The sequence below is a fragment of the Lampetra fluviatilis genome, chromosome 9, assembly GCF_964198595.1.
Source record: "Lampetra fluviatilis chromosome 9, kcLamFluv1.1, whole genome shotgun sequence".
Classification (NCBI taxonomy): domain Eukaryota; kingdom Metazoa; phylum Chordata; class Hyperoartia; order Petromyzontiformes; family Petromyzontidae; genus Lampetra; species Lampetra fluviatilis.
The window spans coordinates 12,121,937-12,135,733 of NC_136283.1; the positions used below are offsets into that span (position 1 = coordinate 12,121,937).

At 48.4% G+C, this 13,797-nt stretch overlaps 1 protein-coding gene across 4 annotated transcripts in view; it reads left to right on the forward strand.

The window, feature by feature from the left end:
- Positions 1-732: 732 nt before the first annotated feature.
- Positions 733-13,797, forward strand: part of PCDH15 (protocadherin related 15) — a 120,109-nt gene continuing 107,044 nt past the window's right edge. Inside the window, exons 1-2 of one of the 4 annotated variants that reach the window (XM_078859805.1) lie at positions 733-872; positions 8,380-8,473. The gene's annotated coding sequence lies outside the window, so the exon portion shown is untranslated. Of the gene's footprint in view, positions 873-1,879; positions 1,911-8,379; positions 8,474-13,797 lie in introns of those variants that run through there. The other 3 variants (XM_078859807.1, XM_078859802.1, XM_078859804.1) reach the window with 3 other exon arrangements.

The following is a 13,797-nucleotide window of genomic DNA, read 5'->3' on the forward strand; positions in this document are numbered from 1 at the left end:
AATTGCGACTCGGCGCGTCTCTGGGGAGGGCAGTAAGTTACGCAAGCGCGGGTTTGCATTGCAGCTGCGATGGGACCAAGATCTGCTGAATAGCGTCTCGCGCGCGGCATTAACATCGTAACAACCTATTTGTTTTTTTTCCTATACATAAAGGGACGTTACCCCCGAAACGTTGTCTATTATTATTATGTATTTTAAATGTGATGCTTTATTTTTTTCCATTCTCTTTAAGGCCACGGTGGCTGTTGACGAATGCGTTCGTGTGCGTTGTTGGTGTTTGCGCGCGCCGCTACCAGCACGAGCAGCAGCAGCAGCAGCACCACCACCAAATCATTAATCCACAGCGATGGGCGTTTTGGAAGTTTCCAACTAAATATTTGCCTCGCGACGACATCGTCGGCAGCGGCTTACATCCCGAATTGCGTCACAAGCGAAGCGGCAGCAGTCGTTAGCATAATTGATTGTGATTAGGCCCAGCATGCTCAACTGTCCAGGCGATCCCAATCAACTTTAGTGGACGCGCCAGCGAAACGGGGAAAGTGATGCAGCCCCGGCGTTGCGCATCCACGTTAACATTTTAACGCTAACATTGAACAACAAATCCTTCTTTTTGTAAAGCAGCTTGTGGTTTAACCTTTGCAGAAAGGTTCTTGCTAACAGGCTCATGATTATTGCATGAGGAGTTGCCAGGCAACGGGGACTGTGCACGGCGTGCGGAGGAGGCGGAGGAGAGGGGGGAGGCGCTCTCGCTCTCCTCTCTCCTCCTCCTCCTCTCCGCTCTCTCTCATCCGCTCTCTCTCTCTCTCCTCCGGCGTCCCGCGCCGCTCTCCGTGTGCCCAGACTGCCGTGCTCGGTGCCCTCCCAGACACAAGGTAAGAAGTGGCGTCCGCCCGGAGCCGTCGGCCAACATCTTCACCTCGGCCCCGGTCCATCCCATGCCTCCTCCCACGCCGTGCGGCACAACAGTGGCGGTGCTTTGATAGCTCTCACTTGCCACTGCATCTCGAGATGATGATGATGGTGGTGGTGGTGGAGACACACAGGGAAGGGGCATGCGCATCGCGGGCATGATACGGAGGTGTCTCTATCGCTAAAGGCGGGTGCCATGGATGTCACTTGAGAGGCACAGGCAAGAGGCTTTTCGGGTGCTCGACCGAGCGGGAGGATTTCAGGTGAAGGAGAGAGACCTCTGTCAGAGTGGAGGCCGCTGCTGCTGCTGGTGGTGGTGGAGGGGTTGCTGGATCAGCGAAGGAGCACGTGTAAGGGTGTTGAGCGAGATGCGAGAGGGAGATGGATGATTTCGCACGGTTTGAATCCCACAGTGATATCGACTACATAGGGTTGAAAAGAAATTAGTTTGTTGCATTAACGGTGACGGAATAACGAACAAAATGTAACGGTAGAAAAGTGGTTACCGATTTGCCGCACATACGTGGTGGATGTCTAGCAATGCGCATAGCACGTTTATCTCTTTATCTGAAGAAAAAAAACAAAGCTGCCTCCACCACAGTGTATTGATCAACAGCGCACTGGAGCTGCGGTCCAGAGGTCGCCGGTTCGATTCCATCTCCCGCGCGAGGAAGCTGAAACAGTGGAGCAAGTTTCTTTCACCCCCCCTCCCCCCATCAGTAGAAACACATTCACCACGCTTACATCGACCGGCCAGGTTAAATACCGGCCGATCGATGTTGTGGTGGGGTTCAGTGTGGACACTCCCGCCTCTTCCCAGATGCCCACTCAGCGTGGAAGAGTCGAACAGATGCCCGCTCGAGCTCGTTCGCTGCCAGCGGCGGTGGCGCGCGCAAGCACGTGCAGAGCTGCACCACCACCACCATTACCTTGCGTACTGGGGGACGAGGGCACATTTCACCACGCGGTGATTTAAGCCACCGTACGGCTCGTGCCAATCGGTGAGTCCGTGACTGACACTCCACTGGAAACGAGTTCGGTGCCTGACATTCAGGACGGGTAATCGAATCTGAAAACGGTTACCGGTTTACCGGCTGCCATTTGACAACCCGAGTTATATACTACATATGCATCCTGCACGCTCATCGCACCAGCATCATCATCCCACTCGCATGATCACCATCATCATCATCCCACGCATGCTGCCTCCATCTCCATCATCCCACGTCACTCCCCAAAGCTGCTTTGGTCGTCTTACTCAAAACAGATAATCCCACAATCCGCCTCCATCACATATCTGTTCCTCCGCATAAAACACGAGCATTTATTTTTACACATCTTATCAGCCACATGTTCCTCCCGGTAGTGCATCATTTCAGTAGAATCAGTTCAACAGAAACTCTGGAATCGTTTTTGACATTCAGTGCCTCATCAGCAGAACGCCGTGTGGCTGTGTACAAAAAATAATTTTATGTTTGATGTACAGGAAGAGACATGGCAAGGAGGCGGAGTGTCTGCTGATTTATTGTGGTACTAAAACTATATCAGGGCACATTTGGTAATATGCGATGTACATGCTGTTTATGCTGGTGTCGCCAAAAGATGCGTGTTTATATTCTCAGTTCTACAGTCTACAGCTTATCCGTTCTCTTTATGCGCGCAGTATTTTATTTACTTACCGTACTGCATGCAACATATTCCACCCTGTACACTTGAGTAGAGTGAGATGAGAGGGGGGAGGTATGAGAGTGCGTGAAGGGGAATAGATTGAGATGAAAGGGAAGAGGCAGGAGAGTGCGTGAAGGGGAGTAGAGTGAGATGAGAGGGGGGAGGTAGGAGAGTGCGTCGAGGGGAGTAGAGTGAGATGAGAGGGGAGAGGTAGGAGAATGTATGAAGGGGAGTAGAGTGAGATGAGAGGGGAGAGGCAGGAGAGTGCGTGAAGGGGAGTAGAGTGAGATGAGAGGGAAGAGGTAGGCATGAAATGAATATCTTGAAGATGGTGACGGTGCTCACGTAGAAAAACAAAGATCCCCCTTATAGCCAATAACACAAGTGCTGTTTGCGATCACCTATTATGGCTAGCACGGCACCCGAGGGGTTGAGTGACCAGCACCACGCCCATCTCTCTGCCTTTTGTCTCCTCTTTTATGCTACTCATTTAAGGTGGAGTCGTCCTAGGGGAGGCCCAGATCCGGTTTAGATATTCGCTGCTGAAATTGGCCATGAGCCACTGCGCTACGTACCGATGAGCGTTTCCCTGAACTTGACTCATTGACTCCTCCACCCGTGTTGAGGACTTGGTCTGAGACACTGCTTCATCTCATCCACTACCTGCAGGTCACAACAACATACTCATCCACTCACTCGCTCACTCAACCACTAACTCTCCTACTCATTCACCCAACAACCCATCCACTCACTCACTCACCCACCAAATCACTCACCCACTCACATATCCACTCACCCACTCACTAAATCACTCACCTACTCACTAAATCACTCACCTACTTATCCACTCACCACACTGCAGGTCACCTCACTTCTCTTTCTGCTTCTTCCCTTGCGCTGCTCCACTTTGAATTCCCTCCTCCCATCACCGTCTCTTTCTTCCAATCGCTCATAATAATGATAACCTTGCTGAATACAAAAAAGCGTGTTCTTATCTTAACGTAATTTATATGACTGTCATCTGTTACAAATTCGATGGTGCTGTGTGTTGCTGGCCACTTGGCCTCTTGGGCTTTTGCTCAACAACTGTGTAAAATAAATGCATATTTACTTTATATAAAACACACGAGTTGAGTTTGTGTAGAAAGTGGGGGTGATTTTCGCATCAATCGTGGGTGGAGGAGGCCCTGACTACAGACCCTGAGTCTGCGGGGAGCCCAGTGCGTCTCGGGGGGCTGTGAGTTTCGTGGGGGGGGGGGGGGAGGTGGCGGGGAAGCGGGGGGGGGGGGGCCCTGTAGTATTACCCACAGCTTGGGCTCGGTGTGTATCCTACTCGCATTCAGGGATATGAATGTGAATGCGGAATTGCCAGTAAGAACCTTTCTTCTATTCTATTGCGTATGATGGACGTATGTTCAGGAGCTAAATGGTCAACATCGAGATCTGTTGGCCACGATGAGAGGGCTTCAGCATATAAATCGTGCAGGTTTGCTCTTCCTCCTCCTCTGTTGAAGGAGCACATGCCACAGTGGGCATGCCTAAGCAGCTTTGTTCGGCCGGATCGAGGAGGCTAAACGGGAGCAGCACGGGCTATAGACGAGATGTAGTGATGTGGTACAGGAGGACGTGGAGCTGAGTGGACTTGCCGATGACTGGTACCAGCGGTGTCAAGATCGACCTCAGTGGAGGAGGCTCGTAAAGGACGCAACTGGGCAGTTGGAGGCAGTCGCCCTCCAACAACAACGGAGGGCGGAGGAGCGACGCTCACAACAACGAGCGGAGCGCCGGGTGGATAAAGCACAGCAAGTTGGCACAGTAGGGAGCACAGGTGGTGCATCAGCCACTCGTCTCGGTCATCTCAGTCAGTCGACCCGTGGCATCTGGATCTGCCCCGTGACCTGCCAGTGGGCGTTCGACACTTCACGTGGCCTTAAGGTGCACATGGCCTGGCACAAGCGTCGTGGTGACGTCACCGTCACTTAGTGGCGAATGGCGGTTGTTGTTGTTACTCTATGGCAAGGCCGTAGCCATGAGGTCAACATTGGGGGGACCAAATCTTCCAGGGAGTCTGGGGTCCCCCTCCAGAAAAAAAAAAATCTAAATTTGAAAACGAATTTCCTGCCATTTCCTGCCTAAAATATTAAAAAAATTCACAAACACATAGGATGGACTTTTTATTTATTTTTTACAATAATGTCTAATAGTGTATTGTATTACATTGCTCTGTTTTTCTTTTTTACCTTTTCTTGTTTCATTGTATGTAATGGCAGAGATTAGGGATGAATAAAGTACAACCATAACCACAATCATATAAACAGAAATCTATTTTATAGCAATATATTGGGGGGGATATTTTGAGCATATTTGAATATTGAGGGGGGATGTGTGTCCCCCCCAATATTCAATTATAATTACGGCCTTGCTCTATGGTCCATAGTTTGGGTTTCATGGCCACAGTCGCACTATTGTGGCTTGTGTGTTTCATTATTTTGGACTTCCTCGTTGTTCCACTCCGTTCGCCAGCGTTCTTCCTGCTGCAGCTGCTGCTGGTGCTGCTGCAGCTGCTGCTGGAGCTGCAGCTGCTGCTGCTGGTGCTGCTGCAGCTGCTGCTGGTGCTGCTGGTGCTGCTGCAGCTGCTGCTGGTGCTGCTGCAGCTGCTGCAGCTGCTGCTGGAGCTGCTGCAGCTGCTGCAGCTGCTGCTGCAGCCCATTCTCACCGCCGTCTCCTGCGTGTGGTGCTTGGTCTGAGTCAGGCGTCGACAACCTGCGGCTCCGGAGCCGCATGCGGCTCTTTAAATAAATCTGTTTATGGAGACCGCCTCGTATTCGCGTGCATTGCGGCTCTTGAAATATTGAGGAGTTTTTTTTTACCGAATTCGAAAAAAAATGCCTCTGGTGGCCGACACCCTGGTCTGAGCAGTTGCCATTGCGTCTGCTTATTTGGCGATGTTGTTGCTGCTGCGTTGATAGTGACTCACAAAATAAATTGAACACATTGGTCACCTTGCTATTGAGGAATGTGTAAGGCAGGGTTTACTGAGGAATGTGTTGGAGTTCCGTGTGGCTACGTGTCCTGCGTTACTATTCGCGAACGAGACCGCGGTGTTTTCTGAAGCTTGCGCCGCGGTGCCGAGATGTTAACGACTTCGCCTGGTATACAGGTGGTCGTGATGTTCGATCCCGACCCAGACGCCTGCTGTATATTTGTAATGTGCATGTCTCTCTCTCACCGTGGTCGCGTGGATTTTTTTTCCGGGTCCTCCGGTGTTTCCCTCCACATTTAGAAACATATAGAAACATGCTTTTAGAGTAAGTGGCTGCTATACATTTCCACACGATATCATTTGTGGCCAGGTCACTAATGAAAAAGAGTTATGCATTATAGAGATTACCTCGTAAAATACATTAAAAAAATAATATATTGCCATGGTACTCGAAGTGGTGTTTCATGTTTTCCCTTTTTTGTTTGTACGTCACAGCAGGTAATATATGCTGATCAAAAACATTCTTAAATCATCATATACGTTGCCTTTCGTTTTCAAGATCAGTTCTCCCCAAACATGCCTCTTTATTCGATCCACTTCTGTGTCCCATCACTTCTGTCGTGTCCTGTCTGTCTGCAGCAGTTTCCTGAGCCGTGTCCCTCCAACAAAACATCTCCGATCGTTTAGGCAACTTGTTTGCTTTGCTCATTTATACCGGGCCCAATGTTGGAAGCCTTCTTTATTCACAGATATATCGATGTGTATGGCAAAGCGATTTTTTAAAAGGAGTTTTTTTTGCAGGTGCATTATCGATAACGCTAAGAAGAGACATTTACAACCCGATAATCGGACAGCATACACGTTTATTTACACGCAGGTCGATATAGAGTTCCGTTGTCTTAAATTCTAGAAGAAATTAAATCTGAAATTGATCACCTTCACTTCCATTAATACATCACCACCCACATCACCATGACCACCCACATCACTATCACCACCACGTAAACCAACAAAGACAAAGATCCCCCGTATAGCCTTAACAGACGTTTGAGGCAAGTGGTGTTTGCGAGCGCCTATGAAGGCTGGCACGGCACACGAGGGGATGGATGGCCAGCACCACGCGCGACTAGCCCACGTGAGGATGTTTACGCACTGCACCAGGTACTCATTTTAGGCTGAGTCGACCTAGGGGAAGCCCAGGACCGGTTCAGATATTCGTCACCAATGTTGGCTGTGAGCGGGAATTGAACTCGGTTCGCCGGGTTCGTATCGCAGCGTACTGTCTGCTTTACTAACGCTCCCTCTAAATAAATCAACACTCCCACCAATCAGCACGGCCCCCATTACTATCACCACCTCCATCAATATCACACTCATCACCGCCACCACCATCACCCCCTTCACCCCCCCCATCACTATTACCACCATTATTATCACCACCACCACAACCCGCATTAAATCACCACTGTCACCACTGCCATCACTATCACCTCCCCCACCTCCCCCACCACCCCCCATCACCATATTACCAACCCATCACCACCACCAACAGCCCCAGTACACGTTCTTGCGTAGTCAGCAGAGCTCAGCACTGTGAGTCACACAGCTTCATGGCTCACAGCGATGATGCAGTGGGGCTACCCCGGGGTTACTCCGTAAGTGGTTTATACATTATTTCACCAAATGACTTAGCAATACAAGATACATGACTTGTTAATTGACCCTTTTGAGCCGCTTAAACAGTGCATTCCATGTGTTTACACAAGTGAGAATTTAATATGGGTAACATTAACATATTTAACAAATGGCTTGGTGATACTGCGTTAGCGGCGGTGCACACGGTACACAAGCTGAACACGTTCGTCAATAGTGCAGTGTGCAACAAAGATGGGCCATGGTTATATATATAAGGTCCCTCTGAAGGCAGTGTTTTTGGACGAATGTGTTGGGATTTGTTCGATGTACATCAGGCCGCGTGGTTCAGCGGTGGAGTGTGCAGCTCGCAGTGGGAAGGGGACGAGTTCAAATTCTGCCTGGGGGACGACTCAGCCTATTATCACTCTGTGGTCGATAAAATTATTATGCCGCTCTGCGGGGAAGTCAGCAGTTGTCCTGTGGATAGACTCACCCCTGCCATAGGATTGTGGAAATTCCAACACTGGCACAGGGTTGTAAACACGAGATGAGCAACTGCTTCGAAATCACTTTGACTTGGTTAAGTTAAAGTAAGCAGTGTGCAGACTTCGTCCAACAATGGATTGACGAAGCTATGTAAATTACTCTGCCAAAATGTATTCTTACCTGGCACGTGTAGTGAATGACCTAGATATTGTCGCTAGCTGTAAATCACGTGCAAGCACATAGCGCCTGATGAATATGTTGGCAGAAAGGCAGATTGTATCTTAATTATTTCAAAATATGGCCAAATTGCCATTGTTGCGTTTTACGTGTGGTTTGGCTTTTACTGCTGACTCCTTTGTAGAAACAGATTTTTTCAACACAAGAATCAGACGCAGGGCCAAACGCTGTCCACGGAGTAACGTTGTCAATTAAATAACACCGTGCCTCTTCCCTGTGTATCTCCGTTAGAATTTGTAAGCAAGCCGCGACCCCCCTCCCCACTTTGCCCACATCTCTCTGCCTGGCATCGCGCCCTACCATGTGCGTGAGTTGATAATTTTGCTCGCCCGCTCCCCATCACGCTAGCGATCGTGCATCACTGATCGATCATGCGTTGTGATTTTCGTCCTGACACTGACCACAGTCCTGCTTCGATTGAAAGGACTCTTCGTTAATCGAGGATGACCCTCTCGTTGCAGAATGGTGGACATCGCTGCAGCGAGTTTATGTCGAGTGTGCTTTGTTTGAGCCGGCGAGGACGCATGGGACCAGGGGACAGTCTCGCGAGCAAGAGTGAGTCACCACAATAACAGAAGCAATAACACGACAATGACATCAAAACAAGAACAGCAATGCAGCTAATAGAAAACAGGGGATTTGAAACAACTGCATTGCAGAAGAAATCGAAAGCAGTGCACTAAACATTACACGTGAAACGAATTTTCTGAAATGAAAGTTGACTCGGACAAAATTACTTTAAACAGTAAAGTTACTTTGCAGAGACATCAGCACGGACTCGGGGTGATTATTGCGCCGAGTGTGCGAACAGACAAGGGGCACGCGTCAAATGCTACAACACGGCACTGCAGTTGTGAAACGCATACAATGTTTGGGGGTGCTGACATGGCCCAGTGGTGCTTTGTTCCCCTGCTTATTGCAAAGGCTCGCGGTTCGAATCCTGCAGTCTACCCTGGTTATTACCGCGGGTAGATTCACTATAAATCCACGCCGTCTGCTTCACAGTGGATGTTAAGAATGAAATTCCGTAATTCGCAAGAATAGGCGATTGCGTGCCGGTGTCAGGGTCCAAACGATTGAAACAGAATATTATCCGCACATCACCTAATTGGAATCTGCGTAGCAATCATCACACCTCTACTTGCAGGCTGGTTCCCGCTCGCAGGCGCGGTGCCGAGTCACCTTTTGCCACACTGGGACAACTGCCACTGGGGGTGCCCTTGGAATATTTGAGATGAGACGCAATGTGCAGCGGGAACTCACTGGAAGGATGTTGGCAGCACAACTTGCCCACTGTTGTGTTTGCCTTGCTCCCATTCCAATGTTAATTTGCTCATTACATGTATTTTAATAAGAGGTGACATCCAAATAGTAATCGTGATAAAGGTTTTTAGGTTAGATCGCGTAAGTATAAATGTGTCGTTAAGCCACCACGACCACCACTAGACACAGTCAAGCAGTGAGGTTTGTTATGTAAATGTAATGTAGTAACTCCACGGGAGACGACTTCACGGGTAACACACTCTTTATTTTATCAAACTTGGTTACAGGTGACTAACACCTACTTTGTATCTCGGGTGACAAACACCCACTTCGCTACTTGGCGACTAACGCCCACTGAGTTACTCGGATGACCAACATCCACTTAGTACTCGGGTGACAAACACCCACTTAGCTACTTGGCGACTAACGCCCACTGAGTTACTCGGATGACCAACATCCACTTAGTACTCGGGTGACAAACACCCACTTAGCTACTTGGCGACTAACGCCCACTGAGCTACTCGGATGACCAACATCCTCTTAGCTACTTGGCGACTAACGCCACTGAGCTACTCGGATGACCAACATCCACTTAGTACTCGGGTGACAAACACCCACTTAGCTACTTGGCGACTAACGCCCACTGAGCTACTCGGATGACCAACATCCACTTAGCTACTCGGCGACTAACGCCACTGAGCTACTCGGATGACCAACATCCACTTAGCTACTCGGCGACTAACGCCACTGAGCTACTCGGCTTCACTAGGTCTTCAGCTCCGTCTTCGGGTCTTCAACTGGGTAACTCTCCCCGAGTGCTCTCGCGCGTCCCCCTTTATACCCCACCTGCGGACGTCGCTGCGAGCACCCACTTATTCGACCAATCGCCGGGTGCTGGCTACGATCCTCTTTTCCCACATCTCATCGTGCCTCACCACTCACTCCGCGCCGCCTCGTCATCTGTCACTCCCGGCGCGCGCGTCCACACCACGCCCACAACGCGTGCCCAACCCGGCACCCCGCGCCGCCCCGTGATCCATCACTGTCACAGTCGGCGCACGTCAATACCACCACTACATCAACAAAGAGTAAATCCACTCTCCAACACGCCGGTGGGTTGAAGTAGTAACTAATTGGCATGTTTTGTTTACGTGACAAACCTTACTGGTTGGCTGTGTCGGGTGGTGGCGGGTTCACATTTTCGTACGAATAATATTAGTCGTGAAAGCCTACCTGTCAGACTGATTCAAATAGTTAGTTTGCATCTTTAGGCCTTTGAATATTTTGCTAAGAATTTGTCTAATTTTCTCTATTCCACACAGAACGATATTTGTGTTTATATTAAGCGTCTTGCGATTCCCTGTAATAATCTTTAACTTCTCTGGCGATGTTGGACTGTAACTGGCATTGCACCAACAAAACGGACACCTTTATTACAAGGAGTCATGTTTGCATTGACCACAATATATGCGGTCGGAATGCAAACAAAAAACACAACTCTGATAATGTATGCACTGTCCTTGAAATTGATTGGTCCACACCCGAGACAGCTTTTCTTAGAGCCTAGTCTCACATGGTGTTGGACCAGATGACGCAAATGAGGTTCCAATGGTGGCATTGCAACACTCTGTGGACATAGCGAGCACTGGTGGCTATGCTCATGTGGCCTGTGATTCAGCACTGTGAAGGCCGTGAAAGTTGGTGGATCACACACACATTTGTGAAACTCCCTTCCTATCCGTGGGTTGCCATCTGCAGGCATGCCACAGGGTATGTTGACAGTGCAGCACGTGGGTTGATTTCCATCTGGACGAGGACTGAGTGTTACCTCTTTCACACGCGCGGATTTCCCCTCGTGTATTAAACACTCATTCATGAAGTTGGCCAAACATCCAAATATATGACCGCGGAGCTTGGGGGCCGTCCATAAATGACGTCACGCACCTAGGGGGGGGGGGGGGGTCAGACATTTGTGACGATGTGTGACGAGGGGGGGGGGTGAGAAATGTGACGTCACATCAAAGTGCGCATCTTTAAATAAATATAGACAACACGTTATATATACTTAATTAAATCGACTTTTTAATAAATGTTTTATCCTACAACATCAGAGTGCAGCGCCACATTAAATATGCACTACAATGACAATAGTTTAAAGCGATTTGAATCAAGTTTTTTTTTTTAGGGGGGGGGGGGCAGAGCTTTGTGACGTCATATTTGAGGGTCTGATTTTTTCTGACGCAGTGTGACGAAAGGGGGGGGGGTCAAAAATCTTCCAAAATCGCGTGACGTAATTTACTGACGGCCCCTTGGAGACAATTACTGACAGTGGTTTTGGCTGCCTTCCCGCGTGAGTCTGATTTCCTACGCCTCTGAATTATTGCATCTCTGAGCGTGAACGTAAACTGTGCACGGAACAAGTTTGCCATATTTATTTACGTATTGATCACGTACTGCGTCTCCAGCACAATGAGATTGAATTGCATGGACTCCTCGCGTTGTTAGAAAGCAAGAGGCAAATCGAGACTGCGTCATCTGCGCACCCAGGGATTCTGTGCACCCTTTGCTTCTACAACCACCCACCCAGCAGGACCACGACTGTGTAATTTGAACATTGTGACCCTTAAATTTTGATTTAAATCTTTCGTGACTGCAGAGATTCATATTGTTGGTTCTTTCGGTAAAGTCACGTAGGTAAAAAATTAAAATTAATTAAAGTAAAATAAAATAAAAATCACGACGTTTCGGAGGCAACACAAGCTTCCGTCTTCAGGTGGAACCGTCACAGCACGATAGCTGTATCAAGTGATCAAGTGATACAGCTATCGTGCTGTGACGGTTCCACCTGAAGACGGAAGCTTGTGTTGCCTCCGAAACGTCGTGATTTTTATTTATTTTTTATTTTTTATTAATTTAAATTTTTTACCTACGTGACTTTACCGAAAAAACCTAAGAATATGAATCCTTGCAGTCACGAAAGCTTCAGATCTGGGATTCATATTCTTGGTTCTTTCGGTAAAGTCACGTAGAAGGGAAACAATAAAATAATAAAAATCTAAAACAATAAAATTCTCACGACGTTTCGACTGCAACACAAAATGTTCTTGCTGTGGATTTCACACCTGATGATGATTGCTTGTGTTGCAGTCGAAACGTGAGAATTGTATTGTTTTATATTATTATTATTATTCATTGTTTCCCTTTTCCGTGACTTTACCGAAAGAACCAAGAATATTGTGACCCTTGTTTTTTTTTTGCTATACCTCATCTGCGCTGGTCTGTTCGAGTGGTTTAGGATTCCCACGCGGCCCAGGGAACGCACCAGGGTCAGGCAAGGCAGCCCCCCCCCCCCCCCCCCCGTCGAATTACCGATCTTCGCAGGGTTAATGACTTCGGTAACTACGACGAGAGCAATTAACAGTTTCACTAACGCTATGCCTGCAAGTGCACTACGGTGGCAATTACTTACAACCATAACAATGAATATCATCGCAATTATCAAGATGTGATATTTAAATTACATTAATGGCTTGACTTTACACTGTATTCTCTTGGTGCATTTTTCCCCCCGCAAAGTTCGTTACAATTTTTTTTTATATATTTTTTTGCTGCCCCTCTTCTTTTCGTATCTTTCATTTCCCCTGCTCGCTTGTGCAAATAATCAATGCTACGCGAGTCAATATCTTTCCATCATTGTTCCCTCAACGAAGGCTGCATCCTCTCCCCTTGCTCAACCCCCAGATGCCGTTGTTCATGCACGTGCCCTGACCTTTTCTATAGCTTTTTCATTTTACCCTTTTTCCCTGTTGGACCCCAAGCACTTTTGGCACTGTCACAACAACAGATGTTTTGAATCCTTCCCACGGTATGTCCGCTTCAGACTCCTCTTTCACTGAGAGTTAACCTTTTAGAAGGGTAAAAAACCCCTTCAAACCTCTGTCCTCAATGGGGCCGTCGCGAGGCCTGGATCTGCGAGTGGCGTCCCCACCTTTCCCGTCAAAACCCCTGCAATAATTCTGCAGTCAGCCTTGGTCGATATAAAACTGTGCAGTATTCTGTGTAATAAAGTTCATCACAACCCTGGTACCAGATCTTGGTACAAATCAGTTCCTGCCCTCCTGAACACACAGATGCCAATTCCCAGACTCTTCAGGCCAAACCCGGGCAGATGGTAACCCTAAGTGTATTTGCAGTTATTAAACTGACCTCGCCGATGCCTTCCAATAACTTCCTCCAGGTGTCAGAATGTTGGCTCACATGGGTATTAAACCCTCCCAACGCAGCGGTCGATTCCAAGGAGCCACGGTCACTGAAGACAACATTGAAACGCCTTTTTTACATTTTGCCACAGATGCGTATCTATGCCCGAGGCATCGGCAGCCACCATCATCATCATTCCTTACCTCCTGTTGACAGTTAGCGAAGCCAAAAGGACCCTGGGATTCATGGGTTCGCAGACCCCTTTCATTTCTTTGTTGAGAAAATGAGCCATTCTGTGCTGTCGATATCCTGCCCCAAGAAGAGACGTGTCCACCCCACGTAATGGCAAGAGCTGGATAGAATGAGCACCAAAGAGAGAGAGAGAGATGTAGAGACAAAGGCAGCGATGCAGATAC